Here is a 26,863-nt window from a genome sequence, read left to right as displayed (position 1 = left end):
CCTATAGGTACAGTATTATAGGTACTATGGAATTTTGGATGGCAATAAATACTTAGAAAAAATAATAAGACAGAAAAATAGAGTAGGAATGGAAAGTGGTGAAATATTTAATATAGTGGCCAGGAAAGGCTCATTAGTAAGTGAAATGTGGATAAGGGCTGAAGAATGGGAGAGTAGATCAGAAAAGATAGGTCAAGTGCAAAGTAGTGAAGTTCGCCTCAGCTTGGATAATGGATACTTTATTCATACAAATAGGTGAGGAGTAGAGTGTATGGACACAAACACATGAAAGTAAATGGAAAATTCTGGAAGCTTTCTTCTGATTATTTTTCTCAATTAAAAGGATACCAAGTATTTTAGTTAAGTAGTATGAATAACTTCTGGGGATCTAATGTACAGCATGGTGATTATCTATGTATATAAAAGTCCAGTGTCTGTGATGACTGTGATGACCAAACGACCGGTCACCATGAGGTGTATTGAGCACCTCTGGGTCCCTCTCTCCACCCCCAGCCCACAAGCGAGGGGGACGGGGGCGGGGGGCGGGACTGGGGACTGGTGCACAGGCTGAACAGCTAACCTCTTAGTCCCTGCTCCCAGCCTGCAGGCTTTGATGGATCAGTGATGGTGAATGGGGAAATCAGGGTGGGTGGTTGGAGGACGGGGCTGGCTGTCAGGCCATTGGGATTACCAGCTCATCCCCGGCTGCTCAGGGGCTCAGGCCTGCAGGAAGGCAGGTGCTTGCTACTTCACCTCTATGAGCGAACACTGGCCAGCCGCTGATGGAATGCGCTGCCCGCTCTGGGCCGCTAACATCAGGGCGGGTAGGACGCAGGAGCACCCTGCAGCTTCTGTAGGTGCCTCAAGCCCTAGCAGCAGCAGTGGCAGTGGTGGCAGCTGTGGGCAGCATGTTCCATCAGCGGCTGGCCTGGCGCATGAGCATGGAGGTGAAGTCACCGTAGCCTGCTTTCCCACAGGCCTGAGCCCCTGAGCAGCCGGGGATGAGCTTGTGATCCCAAAGGTCTGACAGCCTTGCAGCAGAGGTGGCGTCTGGCTTGGGGACTGGCAAACGGGCAGAAGATGGTACTGATCTGAGGAGGCTAGGCTTGAGAGATCCTACCTGCACAATTTCATGTGCTGGGCCTCTAGCAGTTAATAATACTATATTATATACCAAAAATTTGTTAAAAGAATTGATACCATATACACAAAAGAATATAAGTATGTGAGGTGGTGGGTAGGCTAATTAGTTTTATTGTGGAGATATATATATATATATATATATATATATATATATATAATGTGCTAAGTGTCCGACTATCTGAACAGTTGCTATGACACTCACTGAGCACCAAGGGGCAGATGCTCAATGCAGGAGCTGCTGTGACGCGCACTGGCCATTTACAGAGAAACAGCACTGCAGACCTGGCATTCACAAAGCAACACTCGGCTTCCCCCAGGTGGGACACAGGCCCTGTCACCACCCCGGAGCGACAGCCCAGCAAATAGCAGCCAATGCTACCAAGACCTCATGGCGCAAAATGCGGCCCACAGCCCAGCCCAGCCCGAATGATCCCTATGGGCACTGAGTAATGAAATCACGTAGCAACGCCCGGCTTCCTCTCCTAGCAACTAGCCTCCTTGGAGTTTCTGCAGCCCAGGAACCCCACTTGCTTTACAGCCAGGTGCAAACATTTCACACTGTAGCCAAATGTCTGTGAAGCGTTTTCCCCTGCCTCATCTCATTTGATCCTCACAGAAGTCCCAGACTGGGCAGACAGGAGACTAAGTGGAATCCTATTTTCTTTTCATTATCCAGAAAATGGAGATTTAGAAAGCTTAGAAACTTGACCAGACTGAAAAGAAGTAAGAAATGGGGGACCTTGATAATGACATTAGGTTTTCTCACTGCACAGAATATAGTCCAAATTTTTTACCCTTTGTTCTCCCTGTGTGATCTACAATAATAATCTGCTTTGTGTTGATATTTACTGCTGTGTTGCTGACAATTACCTGAAAGAGAAGTTGGGGTGCTTCACTGGGCTGGAAAAAGTTTAGCTACATCAGAAAGCAGGTCTAATTAAGCAAGCATATATATATATATATATATATATATATATATATATATATATATGTATATATACATATATAAAGCTCTCACTGGCACCAATCGCACACATGGGTTTCCATGTGTCATTGTTGATTGTGAATTTTGTTGACACTTCTATTATAGAGAAAGGGCAAATAGCAATATTAAAATATTTCTTCTAATTAATTACCTTTCAATGTGCACAAATTTGTACAGTGGGCCACTAGTTATTCAATAATATTTGAGTGTATCAAAATATCACATTCTACATTATAAATATATAAACATTTTTGTCAATTTTAGCTTACGTGGGAAAAAAATATCAAGTTATCAGCAAAACTTGTTAATGAAAAGAATGTAATATGGTATTATTATATGAAATAGTCACATATGAGAGGAAATAGCACAACTTATACATGTGTACACACTTACGAATATAAGTATGTATTAAATATATTTTATATGCACATATCTATAATAATAAAAGCATAATATGCAAATTGACTGAACCCCAAACAGCAGAATGACCATCCGGACAACCATGCTATGATACCCATGGGCGCCAGGCCAGTCAAGGCAGGTGCGATGAGATTGTCAGGGTGCCCTGCCATTGCCCCATGATCACCCTGCAGAAGGAGGCCTAAGACACAGGCCCGCAGGCTGTGGCAGGTGGGTGGGGCCTACCTCTCTGGGGTGAACGATCACAGGGCTCCCATACTATGAGAGGGTACAGGCTGGGCTGAGGGACCCCTCCCCCCACGTGCATGAATTTCATTCACTGGGCCTCTAGTATAAACATATGTAGAGGTTAATGAAGATAACATTTATTCATTTATACATGCATATACATATATATGTATGTATATATGTATACACACATACACATTTATATTCTTATGATCATGTGTATATAGGTATTTTATGTATGCCACTTAAATATTTTTGTTTCTATGGTTAGCACTTTTAATTCTATTCTAAGGGAGTTAGCAAAAGCCTTCAAATGGATAATTTTCAAATACAGAACAAAGTGTCTATAGTGACCAATATTGGTTATCCATACATCTATTCCCCTTTGTTCCTAGCTGTTTTGGAAAACCAATTTCATTTAAATTTAGCTACCTAAGGGTGAACTCAAAAGAGTAGTGTTCTCATACAACAGCTCTGAGGTTTGAATCATGATTGTTCAAAGCTAATAGTGATTATTCCATGATATTTATTTGCCAGTGATTAGATTCAGGTGTCTATATGACCCAATTGTGGCCAATAAAAATATTTTCAGAGAAGAATTTTATTTCCTTATTTAATAATCTTATGGGAAAAGAGTTTCTCTTCCTTCCCACTTGGGACATTATCACATGAGGACATGATATTTAGAGGTTTGCATAATTCTTATAACATGATGAAAAGAGCAAAATGAATTGCAGAATTGTCAACCCGGATTTCTAATATTTTCAAGTAACTAAGTGAATCCTAGGGTTATCTCTCTTCAAATTTTGAGAAGCAAATGTTATAAAATATTGTGGTTTAATGAATCTAATTCAGGTTTTCTTTTACATTTAAACACAATATCCTGACATACTGCTTACAGGACTCTTGTATAGAAGGGCAAAGGGACAAAGAAATGGGATAACCCCACCTTTAGATCATTGGGAATCTAAGGTACTCACTATAGCCTGGAAGCCCCTCATTATTCTGGAATGATTTGCTTGTTTTTTTTTTTGCAAGAGCATGCAACTATTGAGTATAAGGATATTCATAGAAAAATGAGATGAACAAACCTTAGTTCAAGGAGAGGATTACAAAAAAATTTTTTTTGAGAAAAATATAACCAGTATGTTTATATTTAAATAGAGAAAACAAGAATAATATTTCTAAACTAAATTTCAAGCTAAATGAAAATATTAAATGAAGTAGAAATCAGGAAGTAGAAACCAGGGGCCGAGATTCTCAGTAATCCAGAATACTCCTAACATTCCATTTAAAAATAAATGTGTCATTCCCTGATCATTTATTTATAATTATTAAATTTATACTTGCAGAATGTAATAGTGGGTTGGTGATAGATTATCCTTAAAGCCAGAAATGAAACCTAAGTCAGTATTGACAGACAGACCCTCAAAGAATATTGAAAGTAATAGTTGTTTTAAAGAGAGCAATTGCAGTTTTGGCAAAGAAATACGAGAGTATGAGTAGTCACCATGGGGCTGAAAAGTAGCTCTTGGGCTTAATACTATATAAATCCACAAGATTATTCAAAGACAGATAGCTCCCTGAACTTTATAAAGATTATAGAGAGTTTAAGGCTACAGCCAAGCTAAGAAATATTTATGAATGATCAGCAATGCTCTTGCACAGACACATTAATTGACAGAGAAGTAGAAAAATTGTTAATGCTCTTCTTTTTTGACAGTGTGGCATCTGATGAACCAGTGAGCACAAAAACAAGATAAAGGTTAATAAATTACAGTGCAATCCACCAATCATGCAAATGTCAGATTTGGAAGACCGATGTCGTAACTTTAAATTAAGTGCCAAGAAAATCTCTGAAATCAAAGTACTTGAGTGTGATCTTCAAGCTGGCATAAATGCAATGCATGAATCTTATGTTACTACTAGAGGCCCAGTGCACGGATTCATGCACGGGTGGTGTCCCTCAGCCTGGCCTGCGCCCTCTCTCAATCCGGGACCCCTTGGGGGATTGTCCAACTGCTGGTTTAGGCTCCTGAGGCGTCCTGCCGGATTGTGAGAGGGATGTAGCAGGGCACTAAGCAGCAGGTGGCCAGGGAGGAAACAGAACTGGAGCTGGGTGCCGTGCTGCCCGCACTCATCCTGGCCTGCTGCGCCTGCTGCCACTGCTCAGTAGCGCTGCCGCAGAGTCAGGAGAGGCTCCCACCATCACAGCTGTGCTGGCCAGCCATGAGCCCAGCTTCTGGCTGAGTGGCACTCCCCCTGTGGGAGCACACTGACCACCAGGGGGCAGCTCCTGCATTAAGTGTTTGCCCCCTGGTGGTCAGTGCGCATCATAGCGACTGGTCAACTGGTTGTTCTGGTCATTCTGATTGTTCTGTTGTAAAGGTTGCTTAGGCTTTTATATATATAGATAAGAATTAGTATGTTTTGAGGTTGTGCTATGTATATTACAGCAAAACAAATAATCTTGAAATACTGAAAGATTTTATTTAAAAAGTTAATAAAATGAAAGTCTTAAAAAACCCCAAAGCAGACCACATTTAGAACAAAATAACATAATAACTATGTACATGCAGATATATTTTAATTTGTTAATACCCTTGAGGGACTACCAAGTGAATTAAGGTTCACTGGAGAAGATGAGTTTTATGGGGACTTCTGAAGCATTATGGCTTTGGAGGCAGACAGATGCATGGGCTTTAGTTTTGCAGTACTGCACCAACATGACTGTTAGCTAAAAATAAAATATACAAAAACAAAAACCAACTAACCAAACAAAAAACATTGCCTCCACTTGAATGCAGTATAAAAAGCATAGCCCAAATCAAATTTCAGGCTTTTATTCTTCGAAAATGCAAAAACAGGTTTCATATTGTTTCTTTTAAAAAAAAATCACTCTGATGTGTCTTCCCTTTAGATGAGTCTCCTTGGTAAGTTATTCTTTCGTTCAGTTAACCTATTGAAAAATGAAATGGTATATTAGCTTTTCTGTTCTTTGATTGCTTTACTCATAGATTCTCATATGTTTGGGACTTTTTCTAGATACATAATATCATAGGCTATTATTTGAGTAATCACCTTTCTCAGAAATGTTTACCAATTCCTTTTAGTTCTGTATTTATAACATCTGAATATTCTTCATTGTGAAACATATTCTTCATTGTGAAACAAACCTCAGTGTGAGCCTTTGCCACAGAGCGGATGTCTGATGTTCCTGAGGTGCCTTGCAGCCTCAGTTTGTTATAGTCAGCACACTCTGTGTGCTCATTCTTATTTCAGAGGACTATTTCTTTACCTCTAATTTGTAAGCTGCAGTTCATTTGTGTGGGGTATACCTGACTGCCTTTTTAAGCTTTCTCACTCAAGGATACAAAGTTTTCCAAAGATGCTCAAGAACTGGCTAGGTACTTCTACCTAAGCATATTTTATAAAACTTATCAAAAGGTGACTTCCTTTACTACACTGAAAACTCATACATTTTTACATATTTCTCAGCAAATAATACCTTTGGACACTGTGATCTGGTAAAAAGAATATTCTGAAGGAGGCCAATCAATTCTACAAGCAGGTTGGTTTACCTCAGATTCCAGCCTTAATCACTCTCAAATTATCATTATACTAGTAACCCTGTGCACAAATCCGTGCACCAGTACCTCGCTGCTGCCCTCCTGTAGCTCCCCTCATCCCCCCTCCCCCTGCCCCCTGCCTCATAGCTTGCTGACCTGCCCCCTCCTGTAGCTCTCTGGCGCCTGCTTGTAGCTTGTTGTCCCACCCTCCTGCTGATCCATGATCCCGTCGTTACGCAGTTGGTCCTTATGTAATGGCCATTTGCATAGTACATCTTTATTACATAGGATTTTTAAAATATGGAATGCTTCACCAGTTCGTGTCATCCTTGCATAGGGATCATGCTAATCTTCTCTGTATCTTTCCAATTTTGGTATATGTACTGACAGCGTGAATACAGTTCTCAAATTATAGTCTTTCCTCAGTGTCCACCTGGAATTGATTACAGAAATCCCTACGATACTAAAGTCCGTGGATGCTCAGGTCCCCTATAAAAATGATTTGCATATAATGTATGCACATTACTCACCTCATATACTTTAAATCATCTCCAAGATTACTTATGATGCCTAATACAATGTAAATGCTAGGTAAGTAGCTATTTCCCTGTATTGTTTTGGGATCAACTTTCTGGAAAATATTTTTCAAATATTTTTCATCCATAGATGGATTATCTATGTGGACCTGCAGATGCAGAGGGCCAGCTGTATTCTATTTTCATACTATTTTGCCTCACAAGTAAGGACACATACATCTCCAGAATTCAAAAACACTGAATTTTACTTTTATATATTCAGTCCTTCTCTCTCTCTCCCTCCCTCTCTCTCTCTCTCTCTCTCTCTCTCTCTCTATATATATATATATATATATATATATATATATATATTCTGCATATCCTATTTTATAACCTGTTTTTAATATAATTTTTTTCTGTCAGTATCTCTACAACATAATTTGTAAACTTCACTTTTAAAAGCCTTTTCTATTTCATGGAACCATTCCCATAATTGAGTCATCCCATAGGGGTGTGTGCCTCTGTCTCTTAGTCTCTCCGTTTGTGAGTAGTGCGCTGATGAGTGTTAATATAATGCAACTTCGCCCACAGTCTTAGTCTCCTATGACAACTATCTCTGAATGCGTTTGTTGGATAAATGATTTGCATTAAAATAATTTTAATATAAATTTTAAAATATATAAATATGCTATCAATTTTAAAATTCCTAAAGGTAGTTTATTTCTCTTGCCATCTTCCTCTCCCTGTTTATTTATGCTCAGATATAGAATTTAACTTGATCAATATCTCAGATTATTTCATATAATAATTTATAATTTATAATTTATTTTATTTTAATTTGTCTTATTTCCCCTTCAGCCACAATCCTCAATCCTACAACCCTCCAAATGTGTTTGACATATGTCCTTAGATATATACACAATTCTGCAATACATAACGTTCCTTAGTCTTTCATGCATTTTTGATTTACAGGCTCATTATATTTCTTATCTATTACTCTCAACAGTACCCTATATAATAAAACCCTAATATGCAAATTGACTGAATGGTGGAACGACTGGTCACTATGATGTGCACTGACCACCAGGGGACAGATGCTCAATGCAGGAGCTGCCCCTGGTGGTCAGTGCACTCCCACAGGGGAAGTGCTACTTAGCCAGAAGCCAGGCTCAAGGCTGGAAAGTACAGTGGCAGTGGCGGAAGCCTCTCCCACCTCCACTGCAGGAGGGTGATAAGGAGTGAGGGATCCCAGACTGCGAGAGCCCAGGACTGTGAGAGGGATGTCTGACTGCTGGCTTAGGCAGACATCCCCTGAGGGGTCCCGGACTGCAACAGGGCACAGGCTGGGCTAAGGGACCGCCCCCCCACCAGTGCTTGAATGTCATGCACCAGGCTTCTAGTATTCTATAAGATCTCTTGGTGCTTCTAAGGGTTCTTTGTATTCATGCTTCTAATAATGCATCCTTTAAATTTGCTTCCCTAGTTTCTTTAATGATAGAAACCTGAATTGTTTCCAACTACCCCAACTACTTCTACCAGAAAAAAATGACGCATTTTTTATATAAATATATATTTTATCAGACTCATGAAAACATTTTTTCAGCCATAATAAGTTAGTATATATATATATATATATATATATATATATATATACTAATAATTTGATCTTTAATTGCTGCTAGATTTGATGGCTGAAGAGGCAGAGGATCTAGCATGGAGCCTGAACTTGCTACACAGCTTTATCTTGTTCTAGACCCCAAGCAAAACTAGTAGCCTTTCAGGTCACTTGGTAAATGGCCCAGAGTAGCACACCCAAGTGAGAAATATGCTGCTGCCAAAATCCAAAGGAGCTCAAAAGACATTTGCCCTCATTTATGGTTTCTGTTATAGCAGGCACAGATCAACAATGCATCCTTCACCTTAAAAGATATATCTTGAGATGCCTTTCACCATAGGACCCCTGGCAACTTTACTGATGTCAAAATGCAAATATCTTAATAATAAGTCTAGAGTAGTGGCTACTTTTTTCTCATTAGTTCTAATTAGCATGCTATCTATATAGTAAACTGGTGTAATGTCTTCAGAAAGGGAAAGGCGATAAGGTCCCTACAGACTAAATTAGAATATAGATTTGTAGATACTCCTGAGGTAGAGCAAAGTAGGTATGTTGCTGGCTTTGCCAGCTGAGAACAAAATTTTCTTTAGATCTTTATTATCACGCATCAAAACGAAAACATTTGCAACATCAATAGCTGCATACTAGGGGATATGTTAATTTTCTGAAACAATGAAATCACATCTGGAACAGCAGCTGTGATTAGAGTCACCATTTGATTAATTTATAAAAATCCACTGTCCGTTTCCAAGATGCATTTATTTTCTGCACAGGACAAATAAGGCAAGTTGAGTAGGGATGTTGTGGAAATCAGTACCCCTGAATATTTCAATTCCCTGAAGGTGCCACTAATTTCTGAAATACTTCCATAAGTGCAATATAGCTTTTGGTTTACTGTTAATGCTAGGTGGAGCCAGTTCTAGTGGTTTCCACGTGGTCTGTTATACCATAGTAGTCCTCATTCCACAGGTGAGTTAAACAATGTGTGGATTCTGCCAGTTGCTAAGTAAATCTATTCCAACTATACATTCTGGAACAGATGACATCACTACAGGATATGCCCAGGAACCCATTGGACCCAATGTAAGATGGACCTGAGTTACAAGTCCATTGACTACTTGACCTCCATAAGCTCTTCCTCTGAGTAATAAACCATAGTGACTTATGGATCTCCTGAAATTAGTATCACTTTATAGCAAATGTCCAATAACCCTCAAAAAAATCCAAATATTTCCTTTTTCCCAACCCATAGTAAACCTAGTAAAAGGCCTCATGCCTCTTTCAAAAAAACTGGAAGAATGATAAACAGTATAAATGTTTGGCAGTGTAGCTGGATTCTTTCTTGAGGGAAGCTGGCCTCCCATTCAATTGAGGAGTTCCTATTCTATAAACAGGTTCACATCTGGGCATTAATTGAGAGGGACTAGCTCCCTGTTCTGCTATTTCAAATTAGATTTCTACAAATTTAACCTAGTACTCTTATGCCACATTCCATAAATAATTTCATTGATCCCCTATATCTTTCTCAAATGCTGTTTTTACTACTTTAACTTCACTATTCTTATGGTAACCAAATACACCTTGAATTTGGTGATTGAGTTCTGCCCCTTGTCTCCCATCATCCTGAGATCCAATTATCCCCATTGCATTTAAGAATCTCTCTATTCAATAGCAACAGTTCCCACTGTAATTTCTGGCCTGCAGAGAAGAGATACCAAGGAGCTCTTTCAGGATACCGGGGCTTGCCTTGCAAATTATTTCTCAAAGTAATGTGGAAGGTGTGTCTCCAGGACCCTTCTGAGGTGGGTGAACAGTTCTAGTGTGATACTGCACTTTAATCCAACTTTCCTAGTATTCCAATATTTTCTTTGTATACTGTCAAGAAAGTTTTATATTTCCGTTTCATGTAGGCTACCTTTTGAACCATGTTTCAGGCCAACTGACTAAACAGAACTCTAATTCTTCAACTGAAAAATTAAATCTAGAACTTCGGTTTAATTGGTCCATATCAATACATTCAACTTCATACTACTTCCATCATTATTCTCTTCACTTTATATTTTTCCCTTTCATATTTCCCAGATTTCTGTCTAAACAGACTAGTGTGCAGTATAGCTCCTTATAGAACAAACATTTTACCTCATCCTTTTTGGCTTGCTGGGACCTAAGTATAGTTATAGGTCTAGAAGAAAGGAGAGGTGATAGGGGTGATCTGGAGAAGAACCAGCAGTGTTTTCAAAGACCACTACTATCTCCAAGAAGGCCATTAGAGTTTCTTCAGGAAAATCAGGGTTAACCTCCTCTGGCAGAAGTCGTAGAAGTACTGTTCCTACTGGCAAACAAGGCTCAATGTTCACAGCTTCACCAGGCTCTTCCCATATGTCCCAATTCTATTTTGCAGGATTCCATTCCTATCCAATCAATGATGTTGTGATCCAGCAATTCACAGCTTGAAACTCTGTATTTGTTTACTTGTTTGTTTTAGAATGTCATCCCTTTAGCTACAGGAGATAGGATTTATTTCAGGGAAGACACAGAGGCGTTCAGGTAATTGATTCAGAGCTTGAACTGGGAATTTGATGTCTTCATCCTTTCTTTCTCCTGTGTCATTAAGGATAACTAGCCACTCTCATTATATTTTTTAATTTAGCTAAAATGTTCTAAAATATGGAACACATAGTTATCTAGAACCATATACTAGTATATGATTAGGATAACTCAATGATGATATTTTGCATGTCTCTAATGCTGCATCTCACCATGGAAACCAATGTCCTCTTTAGCAGTGGAAATAGTCATTTGTGTCTCTAAATGTAATCAAATTTAAGAACTATTTATAGAAAATCCAGAATCAATTCAGAAAACACCCTTAAAATTGTATTTCTCTGGAACTACTTTTGGCAACAAAATCTGTATTATTTTCCTGTGTCTTCTGTAACAAATTACCATAAACAGAATAACTTAAAAACCAAATTTATTCTCACACAGTTCCAGAGACCAGAAATTTGAAATCAAGGTGTCAGTAGGGTTGCACTTCTTCTGGAGGCTTTAGGGGATTATCCACTACTGCCTTTTACAGATGATTGTTGATGTCTTTCCTTGACTCATCTCTCTCTCTCTCTCTCTCTCTCTCTCTCTCTCTCTCTCTCTCTCTTTTCTTCTTCATTACACATTCTCTTCTGTGTATCTGCATGTATAATCTCCCTCTGCCTCTCTCTACTTGTAATGTCATTTAGGACTTATTTTAATAACCCAGGATAATCACCTTCTTTTTAAAAAATTCTCAACCACAGTGTTTTGCTATACAAAGTAATAGTCACTATTTTACCATATAAGTTAATATTTAGAGGTCCAGAAATTAGCACATGACATATACTTCTTGGAGGAGTCACCATTCAACCCACAACACTCATATTATTTATAAGATCCTGCACTGGTCAATTTTACCCTGTTTTGCTTAAAGCAAGACATTGTGGCTTGCCTTACTGTTTAATAAAAAAAAAAAACAACTGTAGATATATTTACTATATTTTTCCTAATATTATGAATTATATAGCATTTTATTATGCTTTAACTAGAGGCCTGGTGCACAAATTCATGCATGGTTAGGGTCCCTCTGAGTGGCCTCCAGGGATTGGGCCGAAACCTGCAGTCCAACGCCACCTGCAACTCATCCCGGCCCCACTGTGCCTGCTGCTGGCTCGCGCCCAATCAGTCCCAATCGGGAGAGGTTCACGCTGCCGCAGCAGCACTCACCAGCCATGAGCCCTGCATCTGGTGCCCTCCCAAAGGGAGTGGCCTGTGGGATCGGGCTGAAACTGGCTCTTTGACAGTCCCCCGAGGGCTCCCAGATTTTGAGAGGGCACAGGCCAGGCTGAGGGACCCCACCAGTGCACGATCGGCCAAACAGGGACTGTGGGAGGGCTCCAGGGGGTGTCCAGCCCATCTCATTCAGTCCCAATCAGCCAGACCACAGCAGCAAGCTAACCTACAGGTCAGAGCATCTGCCCCCTGGAGGTCAGTGCACATCATAGCAAGAGTTAAGCAGCCTTAGCATATCATTAGCATATTACACTTTGGTTGTTCAGTTGTTCTGCCATTCAGTCTATTTGCATATTACCCTTTTATTATATAGGATTGACTATTGATAGTGTAGAAAAACAGATGGTTTCATAAATTGATCTCACATACAATATATTTGCAAAATTTTATCAGAGTTCCAGAAATGTCTCTTGATTCAATTGAGCTTTCTGTACAGATAATCATATCATCTATAACTAATAGCACTAATATTTTCCTCACAATCCTTATAACTATTATATCTTATTTTAAAAATAATTGAGTTGGCTATAAATTCTAATCCTATGTTTATTATTAATAACAAAGTGAGGATTCCCATCTTGTTTCAGGTCCTACAGAAAATATTTCTATCAGTTTTCCATTTAGAATCATGTTTGTTAATCAACCATATAGAAACACAGAGTATCATGGATGTTTTTAAAGGCTGGGATGATGGGAAAATGAGGAGATATTGATGAAAGAGTACAAAGTTTCAGTTATACAAGAAGAATACGTTTTGAAGAGCTGCTGTGCTATATAGGCTCTATGATTAACAATACATCATTGTATACTTAAATTTTTGTTAAGGGTGTAGATCTTATAATTCCTGTTACAACCAAAGGTAAAATAAAATAAACAAAGAAAATTATGTTAGTAATTAAATTATCATGTATACTAGGGCAAGTTAATATAGTTTCTATTTCTTATTTTCTGGTTTCAAGCATATTGATTTCTATATTGAATAAAATATATAGAATAAAATTCCCATATTGAGTTATTTTAGGACTTATATTTGCCTGCTATCTAGCTCTAACAATTTAGTTTCAGAATTTTGTATCCTTTTTAGTTCAGTGAATTTCTTACAGTCAACATATTGTTGAATTTTTCCCTTATGTAATAGGTCTTCTCATTGATAAGATTACCTAATGTAGAGGGCCAAATGATGGCCCTCAGAAAGGTAGGTCTAATCCTAATCCCCAGGAACTGTGAATATTACCAAACATGGCCCTAAAAATATGATAAAATTCAGAGAAGTTTATCCTGAATTATTCAGATGGGTCCTTAATTCAATCATATGTATCCTCCTAAGAGAAAGCTTGAGGAAATTTTGGGACAGACACATTGAGAAGGGGGCATATTAGTACATAAGAGGAGGAGCAATGTGACCATGGAGTAGGAGATTAGAGTGATGTGACTACAATTCAAGGAACCAGAGCTAGGAAAGGAAAGGAATAGATTCTTTCTTAGAGTCTTTAGAGGGAGTACAACCCTGCTGACACCTTTAGAATAGATGTCTGGCCTACAGAACTGTGAGAGAATACATTTCTGTTGTTTTAATACAAAATTGTAGAAATTTGTTTTGACAGACCTAGGAAACTAATATATCCCACTTATACTTATTGTAAATATTTGTTGTATTATAAATCTAATACAGCCCTAACTGGTTTGGCTCAGTGGATAGAGCATCAGCCTGCGGACTCAAGGATCCCAGGTTCGATTCCGGTCAAGGGCATGTACCTTGGTTGTGGGCACATCCCTAGTAGGGGGTGTGCAGGAGGCAGCTGATCAATGTTTCTCTCTCATCGATGTTTCTAACTCTCTATCCCTCTCCCTTCCTCTCTGTAAAAAAATCAATAAAATATATTTAAAAAATTCAATACAGCTATTTATTGTATTTCATTGAAAAAAAAAGATTTGTAATAAGTAAAAAAATAGTCATAGATCTAAGTTACTGAAACTGAATAACAACCTTCTAAAACTTATTAACATTATACTTTACATATCACCACCAGTTTTAGAAATGCCTTGGAGTAATTTCAGATCACAGTAAGTACATTATTTTCTAAATAAAATAATTATATGACAGTTGAATAAAGAATGAAAAAAAAATTAAAGCCTACATGGTTTAATAGTTGGGAAGTGATGGAAAATCATTTTATTCTTGTTGGCTTTATTCTCAGTTATATAGAACAATATAATTAAATAATAAAAATTGTAAAATGTGCATTTTATGATGCTATAAAATTTATGTGTTTCTTGGAATTTGAAATCATTAAACATGTATAGTATATTTTTTAACTCTAGGTGAAAGCTTTATTAAAATATAAGAGCAAAATTAATTGAAAACTGTTAAATTTAAATTAAAAACGGTTAATATGTCATAAAGGGATAGGAACATATGCCCACATTTATACTAGTCTGTGGAATTCAGATGCTTAGTGAGATCTTAAAATGGCATACACTGAAACACAACTGGGTAAGTATTCATTGATATTTTATGTATTTAGAAGTTTCAATTGGCATGTAAACAAAAATTTATGCTTGGTGCGTCAGATAACACCCAATTCATGATGAATAGCTCAGGTTTTATAGTAACTTGGTTAAGCATTCAGTCTCGACTAAGGCAGAATGTAGCTCCTGTGTGTGCAGGAGAGGCTAGAGAGCTCGGATGGAGCTGAGAGCGGGTACTGCCACCATATAAGGCCAAGAGCTCACAGAGAGCTCAGATATAGCTGCCATGTTAACCAGCCAGTGTGCTGGGCAGGGGAGACAGGAGAAGCTGCTGAGCCAGAGAGCTCAGGTACCGCTGTGATGTAAGGCAGTGAGTCTGGGGTCACATGGCTGATCAGATAATAGCTGTGGGTACAGAGATTAATGCTGCTTTTGTGAAAAAGATATGTATTCACCAACCAGTGTCCGGCTGCCTGTCTGTATGGACTTTGCTATAAAGGACTGTCTTGTCTGATGTCTATATGGCCACTGGCTTCTGTAATAAAGACTCATTCTTATACACCCATTACAACCTCTCATGGTTTCTCCATCTGCCCTGCCACCAAGAATGGACCCAGTGTCTCTGACACTTGGCACCACTGGCAGGATCCAGAAGAATAAAGGGGGAACTTGGGCTAAGTTCCCGACAGTTAGTACAGAGGGCAGGGTTCGAGAAGGACCAGCCCTGGTGTAGTTGCATGGAAGAAATTAGAAGAGGATCTGCAGGCAGAACAACTCAGAGCAGCAATGCTGAGCAGTGTTATCACTTTCTCTGACAAAAACGTCATCAGTATAATGGACCAGTGTGATATCTTTTGGAAGAGAAAGGTGATCAAGGTTCCTGTAAACCAAATTATGACAAAAGTCTGGTGATTTGGTATACCCCAGAGTTTGGACAGTAAAGGTGTATTGCTGGCCTTGCCAATGAAATTAAACTGTTCTGGTGGATCTCATGGACAGTGATGGACATTTTCTAGATCAAGCTGCATATCAAGTGCCAGGACAAGGGTTAATTTGCTCAAGTAATAAAACCACATCCGGTATAAGTTGTTTATCATAATGCAATGTCACTCTTAAAGATCCATCTGTCCTCTGCACAGACCACTTAAGGAAGTTGACATATTAGCATAACCAATGGACACAGACACTGGGGTTGTGGGGGCTTGCCTGGGGTGGGGATGGTGGTGGGGAGGAGGGGGTGTCAACTGAGGAAAAAGGAGACATATATAAAACTTTAGACAATGAAAACAAAAACAAAAAAAGAAAGACAGTTCAATGAGAATGCAGTGGGAATCACCATCCCTGCATCTTTCAAGTCCTCAAAGGTGGCAGTAATCCCTGCAATACTTCCATTGACTGTGGTCTTGCTTTTGTGGAGGCTGAGAGTTCCTATACTCTGCTGTCTGCAATCAAGACATGCAATGATGTAATTCCAATCAAAGTGCAAAGGCCTGAGAACCATGAAAGCTGATAGTGTTAATTCAAGTCCAAGGACAGATGAATGATGTCCCAACTCAGCAGGCAGGCAGGAAGAGTAAATCCTCCTGCCTTCACTCTGTTTCATTCAGGCCCTCAGTGGATTATTAGAAGATGAGAAGGGCATCTACTTTACTGAGCCCACCAATTCAAATGCTAATCTCGTGTGGAAATACCTTCACAGACACACTCAGAAGTAATGTTTAATCTTCATATCTTGTGGCACAGTCATGCTGACACATAAAGTTAACCATCATAAGATTTTAATGGTCATTTAAGTACATAATTTAATTAGTATTCCAGGCATTTTTGGAAACAATACATTTATTTACCTATATAAAATATGCCAACAACTTGGATGTGAAGCTGTACTGAGATGTTATTTAAAATAACCAAATGCCATTTTGCAGTTGTCCATAAAATATTTCTTAAGCTTCCTCTCTAAATTCAGCATTTGAATGTGCCACCGTCACCCTTGAAATATGCTGCGCTCTGACCGAAGGAGACACAGCAGCATCACACAGAAAGGATTTTCAAATGAAGCTCATGTACACAGTTCCAGTGTGATCAACCGAAGGCTTGTGACCTTTGCTACTGTAGAAAAGTATCTGTTGAGTCTTCGGCTCATTATTTCGCACATAAAGCTAGTGGGTCTAAAGTTTCCTAAAATGGAAATGCTATCAAATTTCCAACATAAGTGATTTTTTTTCTGTTGCAAAGATGTGCTTTCTGAGAGCCATTTTACTTCTGTCTGATAGACTTCAGAGCCACAATGTGCCTTCTGGAATAGTAAGGGAGATCCAGCTTATCAAAACATAGTTTTCTATTGTTCACAGCAGCCTTACAAAAATTATTTGAGTTTGCTTATGCTAAATAAAAAAACTTTATAAAAATGTTGTGAATCTCTTTATTTTCAAATGTATCTGCATATATGCATGTTTCCCACATACACTTTTCTACTATCACTCTTCCACACACACTCTTATTTTATTTTCTGTTAATTATCATTGTTTTTAAAATGTTTATTTGAATATCTATAAATACTAGTATGTATTTTACTCTTTCTCCTTTGTTTACAAATGCATACTCAAAATGCTTCCCAAATGAAGATTATACATGTGTTCATGTGTGAGTGCTAAGGTTTTACTCTGTAGATCTCAAACTGTCTGAAACATAAGAGGGGAGATGTTTCATCCGAGATTATACTCAAGTATAAAAGGGCACCTGTAAGCCACATTCAAGAACTGATGATAAAGAGTCACAGAGTTTGGTTGTAGAGATTCCCATAATTTTCTTCTTCATTCAGATTAAAAGAAAATGTCAAAAGTCATTTATGGGGAAAACATTCGTAGTGTGTTGTGTTATTTTCAAAATAGTAGCAGCTTTCCCTGGCAAGCATGACTCAGTGGTTGAACCAGGAGATCACTGGTTTGATCCCTGGGTTGCTGGGTTCAGCCCCAGTTGGGCGCATGCAGAAGGTGGCCAATCTTGTTTGTCTCTCTCTATATTTTATCCCTCTCCCTTTCTCTCTCTCTTTAAAATTTAATAAAAACATATCTTAAAAAATAGTAGCAGCTTCAACAGAGATATTCAGCTCTCTTATTCCAAGATCTGTGTTGAAATATCAAAAACAATTTTCCAAGAAATCCCATTTTATATCTAAAAACAGAAAAAAGTTTCACTTCCCTCCCCAAAATGTGTAGGCTAGAAATGGAAGTGACAGCAGATTAAAAACAAAACAAAACAAAAAACAATGAAAGAAAACTCTATCATTCTCTTCTCACAAACACCAGTGAGGGATCATGGAAAATGAGGAGAGAAAAGATAGTTTTGTACAACTCTACTATCACCACTTTTCTTAGTAGAACTCCACACACTCTCTTGATTTGGAAGGAATAGCTCCGAAAAAAAAAAATGTTCTAGTCATACAGATCTCTTGGAGTCTCAGTATTCAGAAGAGCTGTTTTGGAGGCCTATGCTTTGTGTGGTGGCTATATTGTTCATGGAGCTGGCAGAATGTGTACAGAGCTATTCCTTGATGCAGTGGATCTTGCTGTACTAGCAAAATCAGGAAGGGGCTTGAAGAGATTAGGACAAAAGTTGCACGATATCTATTTCCTGACCCTACTTCATCAAGTAGAAATAATAATTTTTTTACTGTTTGGAAAAACGCATGTCCTATTTCACTCAATGTTTAATTCACAACAAATAAACCTTTTAGCTTAAAGTCTATGTCATCATTTCTGAGAACAGCCAGGTAGAAAGAGTGGTACAAGAATAAAATTCACTCACCATATTCATGAGTTAGAATCAGGTCTAAAAATATGTTCTTTGATTAATTATGAGTAAGTGGGAAGAATAAGTAAAGGAATAGTGCAAACAGTGAATCCATGACAATATAGTGTCATAAAAGCTAAAAGAGAGTCAGTGTTTGAAGAAGAAAACTCTTTCTTGAAAAAAAGCTGTCAACTGATTCAGGTTAGGGGAAGAATATGAGAACTAAAAAACATTTTCTGCATTTAAGAGATTTAGGTCCTCGATGAACTCATTCAAAGAGGCTTTTATGGAGTGATGGCAGCAGAAGCTAGGTTACAGAAGGTTGAAGAGTTAGTGGAAGTACGTGGTAGGATGAATAATGCCTCCCACCAAAGATGTCCTGAGACTAGAAATTTCTGCAAAATGGAAATTTACTGTTGTTTTATTTTTAAGGGAGTATCTATCTATCTATCATCAAGTCACCACATTTTACACTTTAAATATCTTTCAATTTTGTCAATTATACCTTAGTAAAGCTGAAAAAAAGAGGGCTATTTTTTGGGTGAGCACAAATATATGTGTATATGAATATATAAGTGCATATATGCATATAGTTATATATGAAAATTTATACATATAAAAATCTCTATTTTTTCAGTGGAACAGTTAATTCCTTGAATATCACTTAATAAAATAATCTTTTTCACCTATGCTTTAGAATAATAACCAATGGGGAATATCATAAAAATGAAAGTAAAGTTGCCAATCTCCTCTTCTACTCACTTCTCATAGTGGAAGGCTCTCAATTAGTGGAAACTCCACCATATGCTTATATCCTTCCGTTGAGTTTAACTCCTATTGTGTCAAATTTATAAATGAAATTTAATTTTGAATTCACAGACCATATGTTGAATTAAACTTGAAATCTCCCAGGATGCCTACAATAAGATAAATATTCAAATTGGTGGAGTAAATTTCCACAGCATAACTCCTACGTAGCCTTATTGCATATCCACTAATTTTATTCAAGCTGCAGTGCATAAAATCGGCAGGATATTATCATGAACCTGCCAATCATGTTGCTCTAATTAATATAGAAAACCTAATGTAAAATGTGCCTCTGCTACAATCCTTACTCCACAGTGAGTTTCTCCAAGTACTTTATCAGGATGTTGTGGCACAGAACTTCACAACAGAAACGGAAATACTAAAATAAAGTCACTTTCTGAAGAAGCAGAGCTTTCACCTACCTCACTTGAGTTACCATCACTCTTTGCAAGAGGAAAGCAGAAGTAATGATTATCTTGCATAAAGAGCAGACTTCTCCTATTTCAGAAACTGTATTGGTGACCTCCATTTGCCTACGTTTTGCACATAAATGAGCAGAGTGCTTTCTTGTGGGAAGAAGTTGGGAAAATAATAAAAAGTAAGTGAGGAGTAGGGTAGAGAGAAACAGGGGTAAAAAAATAAGAAAGAAAAGTCCTCTTGGGTTCATTAAAATATTGAAATTATCTGATACCTCTTTTTGAAGAAAAATCATGTATTTTCTTGAACATAGATGCTGTTGTAGTTACCAAGAATACACATTTATTTATATTGTCTTTGAAAGAGGATAGAAAGTGCCTGTGTAAGTTTTTTTTTTTTTTTTTTTTTTTCTACAACAGACCAAGCTTCAGGCAAACTGGACCACCACTGCTTAAGTTTTCTGGTTCTGGGCATTCCTGGGAGATGTGGGTATTGCAGGAGCCTCTGAGGACCTTCAATATGTAATCGTAGTGCAGACCTCTAGCGCTTTGGAATAAGGCCATGTCCTCTTCAGGCGACACTGCTGCATGTTTGAAAAGCAGCTCCTTGCTTGCTGTTGGGCACTGCAGTCTAACTGTTTGACCATGGGCCGCTATGTAATGATGAGACCCTAACTGCCTACCATTATCCTGTTACTATGTGGTCTTTTAAATTTGAAAACAAATAAGTAAAAACAAAGAGGAAAGCATGAACCTTTTTGTTTGTTTGTTTGCTATAAGGATACTCTATGTTTTCTATTAACTATTTGTATTTCCCCTCACCCTGCAGACCTTCCCCTATTGCTATCGTATAAAAGAGTATACTGATGGTGGCTAATGTTTAAATTTAGGTTTTTGGTAAGACTGTAATTACTGATAGACACAGAAAATTGTGTCCTGAGGGGCCAAAAGAGAAAACTGAGCTCAGCTTTGACTTCTACAATGTCTCAGAAACCCATGTCATTTTTCTTAACCATGCCTGCATATGTGTGACAGCTCCTTCCTTAAAGTCTCTTTAATCACCTTTTGAAGGTACCATCTGTTTTCTGATGGTCTCTAACAGAATCACAAAATGGTGGGTTTAAAAAAAAAAAACACATAGAGAAGCTGTTTTGTGAATTCCATCAGATACAAACTGCACATGCCTAAACCTTCCGTTATCTCCAAGCTTGGCCTGTTTCTTACTCTCTGTCACTCTAACCTTTGGGCAGCATCTCTCCACACTCTGTGCAATAAGAGACTCCCATTGCATTCTTGATTCCAGTAGTGCTGGGTGCCAGAGATGTGATAAACTTGCATGTGGGGTGGAGATGGAGCTTGGGAATGGAGTGAGGATGTCTGTTTTTTTATATGCCAAGCAACTTACAAAAATAAACAAATAAAAGTAAAACCTGAACTTTTCAAGTTCTGACCAGAATAACTCCAAGGCTAATTGTGTCTGTGCCCAAACAGTGACATCCAAATGCCACTTACTATACTCAGAAGTGTTGAAGTATATTAACATTTAGAAGCATAAATTGGTAGACTACCTTCAATCAAACATATTACAAAACCAACAAAAGGAAGGTCGCAGCCTTCAATTATGGAATGCAAGTCTCTCGAGGAGAGCGGCATTGTGAGAGAGTCTTTTTTGATGAGAATATGTTTTCTTTACGGATGCTCCATTGGAGTGCAAATCCATCGTATCACCTTTACAGTATCAGAAACACCTTTGTTTACTTAGCAACGCTTACTTGATCTTGATTGTTTGAAAATCCATAAACAGTCAAGCATATGTAAGGAAAAAACACATTTAGAATAAGTGAGTAAGCAGTGGGCATGTGAACTGTTATAAAGCTGAAGATACATGTTGAGTTTAGATCAACTCTACTTTATGAACATTTATAACTATTTACCAGCTCCTTTAAAAACAAATAGAAGCAAACATCCATTTTTCATATTTACTATTAAACTTCTCCACTCTTATCTTTGAGGTAATTTTTTTTTTTTCCTGAGAGGTGTGATCTACAGAAGCGTGATACAATTGTGTGCTTTCAAAACTGAAAACTGACTGGCTGAATGTTAGGATTTGATGATACAGAGATTTTCACACCAGAGCTCTGAGCATCAACCTGATTTTCCTACTTAAAATACTTTTTCTTTTACCATACAATTCCAGTTTGAGGCATAGAGTGATACAGCCATTATAGGCATAACTACTTTCTTGAAAACTTTTTGTTAGAGTATTTGAGGCAATTTTTTTCATACATGCCATTAAGATCTATTCATGTTTTTGTATATGGCTAGATATTGATTCCTTGAATTTATTCTAAGTAGCAGTAAAATGGAAAGTTTATCTAAATCCATCATTTTAAACTTAATCTATTTAACGTTGTCTTTGATCTCCTTTTGATCTTATTTTTTGAGTTCTTCTCATTTGTAAACTATTTTCCTCAGTATATGATTTGACATTTTTATAAACCTAAAAGAATAAATGCTACAATAAAGAAATAATTGCCAGTAACTTAAGTTTTTCTCCTCAATGTTGCCAAGTTCTTCCTTCCTCAATCCAAATACCCTCTTGGATCCTCTCTCTCTCTGTCTCCCTCTTTCCTTCCCTCAATTACCCCCTCTTTCCCTCTAGCTCTCTCTCTCTCTCTCTCTCTGACTCATTCAATCTTAATTCTTATTCTCTCTGCTGCTTCACTAAAATTCTACTCGTATGGGGGATCAAAGTAAAAATGTTATACTGATTGAGTGTGATGAGAAATATATCTTATATACCTAAGTTACACTCTTTCTCCTCCCCAAGAATTGTGGTTGAGTGAAATTTAGAGCAAATTACTAAACCAATATTCAGATATAATTCAATACATGCATAAAATAGGTTGAATAAGAACTATTCACAAATGGTCCTCTTCCTTTTATCAGAAAGATTTGAGGTTATAGACTGGTCCCAAAGCATTTTTAACTTTTCCTAGGACGATGCCCACATTTTAAGGAATTTTCACCTGTGATTCATGTTTTTGTAAATGTTGAAAAATCAGATAGAAGATATTCAATAAAATTATATGTTCATATATAATTATTTAATAGCTATATGAATTATAACATATATGTATAATAACACATATATTTAATACAGATAATTAATTGAATTACCAGTTAAGCACATTATTTTACCTCTTATTATTTCACAAATAAAATCTATTTTTATTATTAAATAAGTTTCGTTACATAGAAATTATGTATTTTTTTAATTAATTTCAGAGAGAGAGGGAGAGATAGAAACATCAATGATGAGAGAGAATCATCATTGGCTGCTTCCTGCACTCCCCCTAATTGGGATTGAGCCCCCAACTCTGGCATGTGCCCTCACCAGAATGGAATCATGACCTCTTTGCTCAACCACTGAGGCACACTGGTGAGGCCAGGATTGTGGCTTTTAACAACTGATAATACTCTTAATTCCTTAGTTTCCTTATTTGTCAAAAGGAAATAGTGATAGTGATTCTGGACCTATGGATTTATTGTTAAATTCAATAATAATATATGTAACCAATATTTGCAAAATGCCTTTTACAAGTAACCACAAACTATATAGTAGTGGTAGTGATGTAGGCAGCAGCATTTGTTGTAATTTCTTATCTTTGTCTTTCCAACAGTTCCCAAAGGCCATTTGAAATAAATAGGTAGATGTTTTCTATTTCTACTTTAACAAAAATACCACAATGTTAGTGGCATGAAAGCACTCGTCTTTATTATGTCAGAGCTCTGAATGTTAGACGTCCAAAATGGGACTGACGGAACTAAAGCTGAGTTGCTGGCAGGATTGTGCTCCTTTAGAAAGCATGGGAGAGAATCTGTTTCCTTGACCTTTCCAGCCTCTTAAGGTTACTTATATTCCTTGGCTCTTGTTCCATTTCTCCATCATCAAAGTCAACAGATTTGCACCTTTCTGTGCCTTTCTTCCATGACTTTTGCCTTCCTTATTTTCTTTTAACTACCCTATGACTACATTGTGTTCAACGGAATAATCCCCAATAATTGTCTGATTTCCAAATCCTTAACTAAACTCACATCTGCAAAGTCACTCTGCTATGTCAGGTAACATTTTCATAGGTTTCAGGGATTGTGGCAAAGGTGTCCTTGAAAGATCGTTCTGCTTATCTCAAGAGACCTCTCTCATTTTTCAAAAGCCTCATTTGAACCTTATACTATCTTCTAGTTAATGATAATTGTTTCTTCTCCTTTTCACCAATGCACTTTTAAATTTTAAAAAGTGCAAATAAGAGATACATACAATTAAAGAATTATAATAAAATGAAACCACTCACAATTCAGCCTATGAAACAGAAAAGCACAGGTATGTTTGAAGTCCAGTATGTAGTCCTAACAAATTCAATTTTCTTCTGTCACACAGACCTAGCACTAGTTACAATGATAAATTTATTGTATTTATTTAAACATTTTTGTGATTTTTTTTCAAGTGTACACTTACATACACACATACATATCCAAAAATCTATATTTTTTTCTATTTAGAAACTTGATATATAATTTTGTTTTTGAGTAAAATGATATTTAAGGTTCACCCATATTGATGCACAGTTATATTTCATTCACTTTTTATTTGTGTAATATTCTCTTCTAATTTATCTCTTCTAATATTGATGAGCATTTAGGAGTTTCTTATTCCCTTGTTATTATCAATATAACTTCAAACATTCTTACACATTTCCTGGTGTTCATAAGTGCAGGTTTCTCTAGAGAAGATGCCCAATATTTGAATTGGTCCCATTGCTTAACATTGTTGCCAATATTTGGTGGTGTCAGACATTCTGACTTCTAAATATGTATTCGATATTAATTTACATGTCATTGGGATTTTAAGTTGCATTTCACTTTTATGTAATGATATTGTACACATTTTTTGCATATTGAGACAATTTAGATTTTCTTTGGTCTGAAATGACTATTTCTGTATTTTGCCTGTTATGCCTATTTTGCTGACTTATAAATTATGTATACTAACCTGTTTTTCAGATACAAGTTTTATAAATATATATTCCTAGTTTGAAACTCATCTTTTTATCCCTCCCCCCACAAAAGTCATAAAGTCATTGTCCTGTATTTTTTTGTGTTTTAAACTTTCTCTTTAATTTTTAAGCTTTTGTTTATCTCTCAAACCTCACAAAGACAGAATCTATATATATAAAAGCCAAGCAACTCAAATGCCAGAAACACTAGAATGACCAGTTGATTTGACAAGCACTGTGGCCCCTTCCCACCGTTGGGAGCAGGGCCAGCCGGCCAACCTCCCACATCCCCTCCCCTGGCCACCCTGGCTCTGATCGGCCCCAATGAGGAAGGGCCAGCTGGCCCCCACTGGTGCATGAATTCATGCACTGGGCCTCTAGTAGACACTATAAAATACCACCCTAACCATACTGCCAGAGGAACTGTAGGGTTCCAAGGCTTACATACATATTTGTTAGGCGGGAGATCATGAAATGAAGATGCCATATTGGAAGTGAATCTAGAGATTTTACTTTCATCTTTTCATTGATTAAAGAATGCCATGTTACATGTGTGTTGAGTGAGTCAGGTGACCTGAATAAATGACAGGTGCTGTGGAGAATCTGTAAAAAGAGTCACCAGCAAACAGTTTAGAATGATCTGTGAATGGATGAGTTCACCAAGGCAAATTCGTAAGGAGGCTGAGAAGGAGCAATCAAGGAGTGGGGTAGGAGAAGGACCAAAAGTATGTAACATTAAAAAAGCTAAGGCAACTTTTGTTTCAATGGGGAGGTTATGGTTTACAATATTAATAACTCCCAGGAGGATCAACGAAAACTAAGTAATCACCTGGTATAGCAACAAAAATTTAGGAATAGTCTTGATGAGAGCTTACTCAGTGGGCAAGCAAAGGATGGAATTTATATTGCCATATCTGAACGAAACATGGGAGAAGAGAAAGCACATGTGGGGATTTTAGATGTCTTTTTTCAAGATGCTTGGCAATGCCCGGTGATAAAGAGGGAACTAAAACTGGGGAAGCCATGAAGTGCCAGACAAAATAGGGAAAACATGAGATTTTTCAAAAAATGCAAGTAGAAAAGAGAGAAAGTACAGGGGACAATGGGGTAACGCTTAAAAGTTGGAATGAAATTCCTGTAATGGCGTTCAGGGAATCCAAAGAAAAGGTGGAGTGAGCCGCAGCCAGAAGAAGACATTTTCTGTCATAATGAAAGAAAGAAGTTAGTTATAATACACCATCACTTTGTAGGTGGGGTATCAGGAATTTGAAGAAGTTCTTACCTGAGTGCTTCTACCAGTCTGTGAAGCAAAGGACAGGGTTTTCTGCTGAGAATGAGTGGTAAGGTAATAGGGTAGGGCAGTTGAGAAGATAAGAAATGGTTTGATTAGAAATTGTGGAAAATAGAGAAAAACTTTATCAGAACAGAGGTTGGAGAGCAGGGTAAATGGCCCTATTGAGCTCAAAGAACGTTATTTTACGGAGGCAATTTTCTGAGGACTTTGTGATTTTCTCTAACTGTAGTAAACTGTCCAGGTGTAGGAATAGAGAAATCAGTCTGTTGGATTGCTTCAGCTTTGGTTCTGTTTCGGTAAGTTCAAAAATGGAAATGAAAACAGAATTGAAAATATTCACAAAAATGTGTTTAAAGAAATTAATAGAGGCTTGGAGGCTTAAAAGGAAGAGAATAAAACATAAGTAGAAAAAAACCCTTATATTGAATTAAATGTATGTCACAGTAGTGAATAAAAGCCTGATAAAATAAATATATTAATTTTTTGCAGGCATTTATCCACCTTGGTCCACTTATAAGAAACACTAGAAGATTATGAAGCACTGAAGACACAGATATAACTTTTCTGTCAATATTTTTATTTGCCTTATCATGTACTTTTTAACATCCTTCTGATAAGAGAATATTTTGTCCACATTTAGAAAAAGCATCATGAGATGTTTTTCTAAAAAATTAGTTCTTTCTCCTTGGATCACTAATCAATGCTATGTTTTTCTTAAGTCTTCCTTCTGC

The sequence above is a fragment of the Myotis nattereri genome, assembly GCF_964212035.1.
Source record: "Myotis nattereri genome assembly, chromosome: 2".
NCBI lineage: Eukaryota > Metazoa > Chordata > Mammalia > Chiroptera > Vespertilionidae > Myotis > Myotis nattereri.
The sequence above is the reverse complement of the archived record's forward strand: the minus strand, read 5'-3'. Positions refer to the sequence as shown.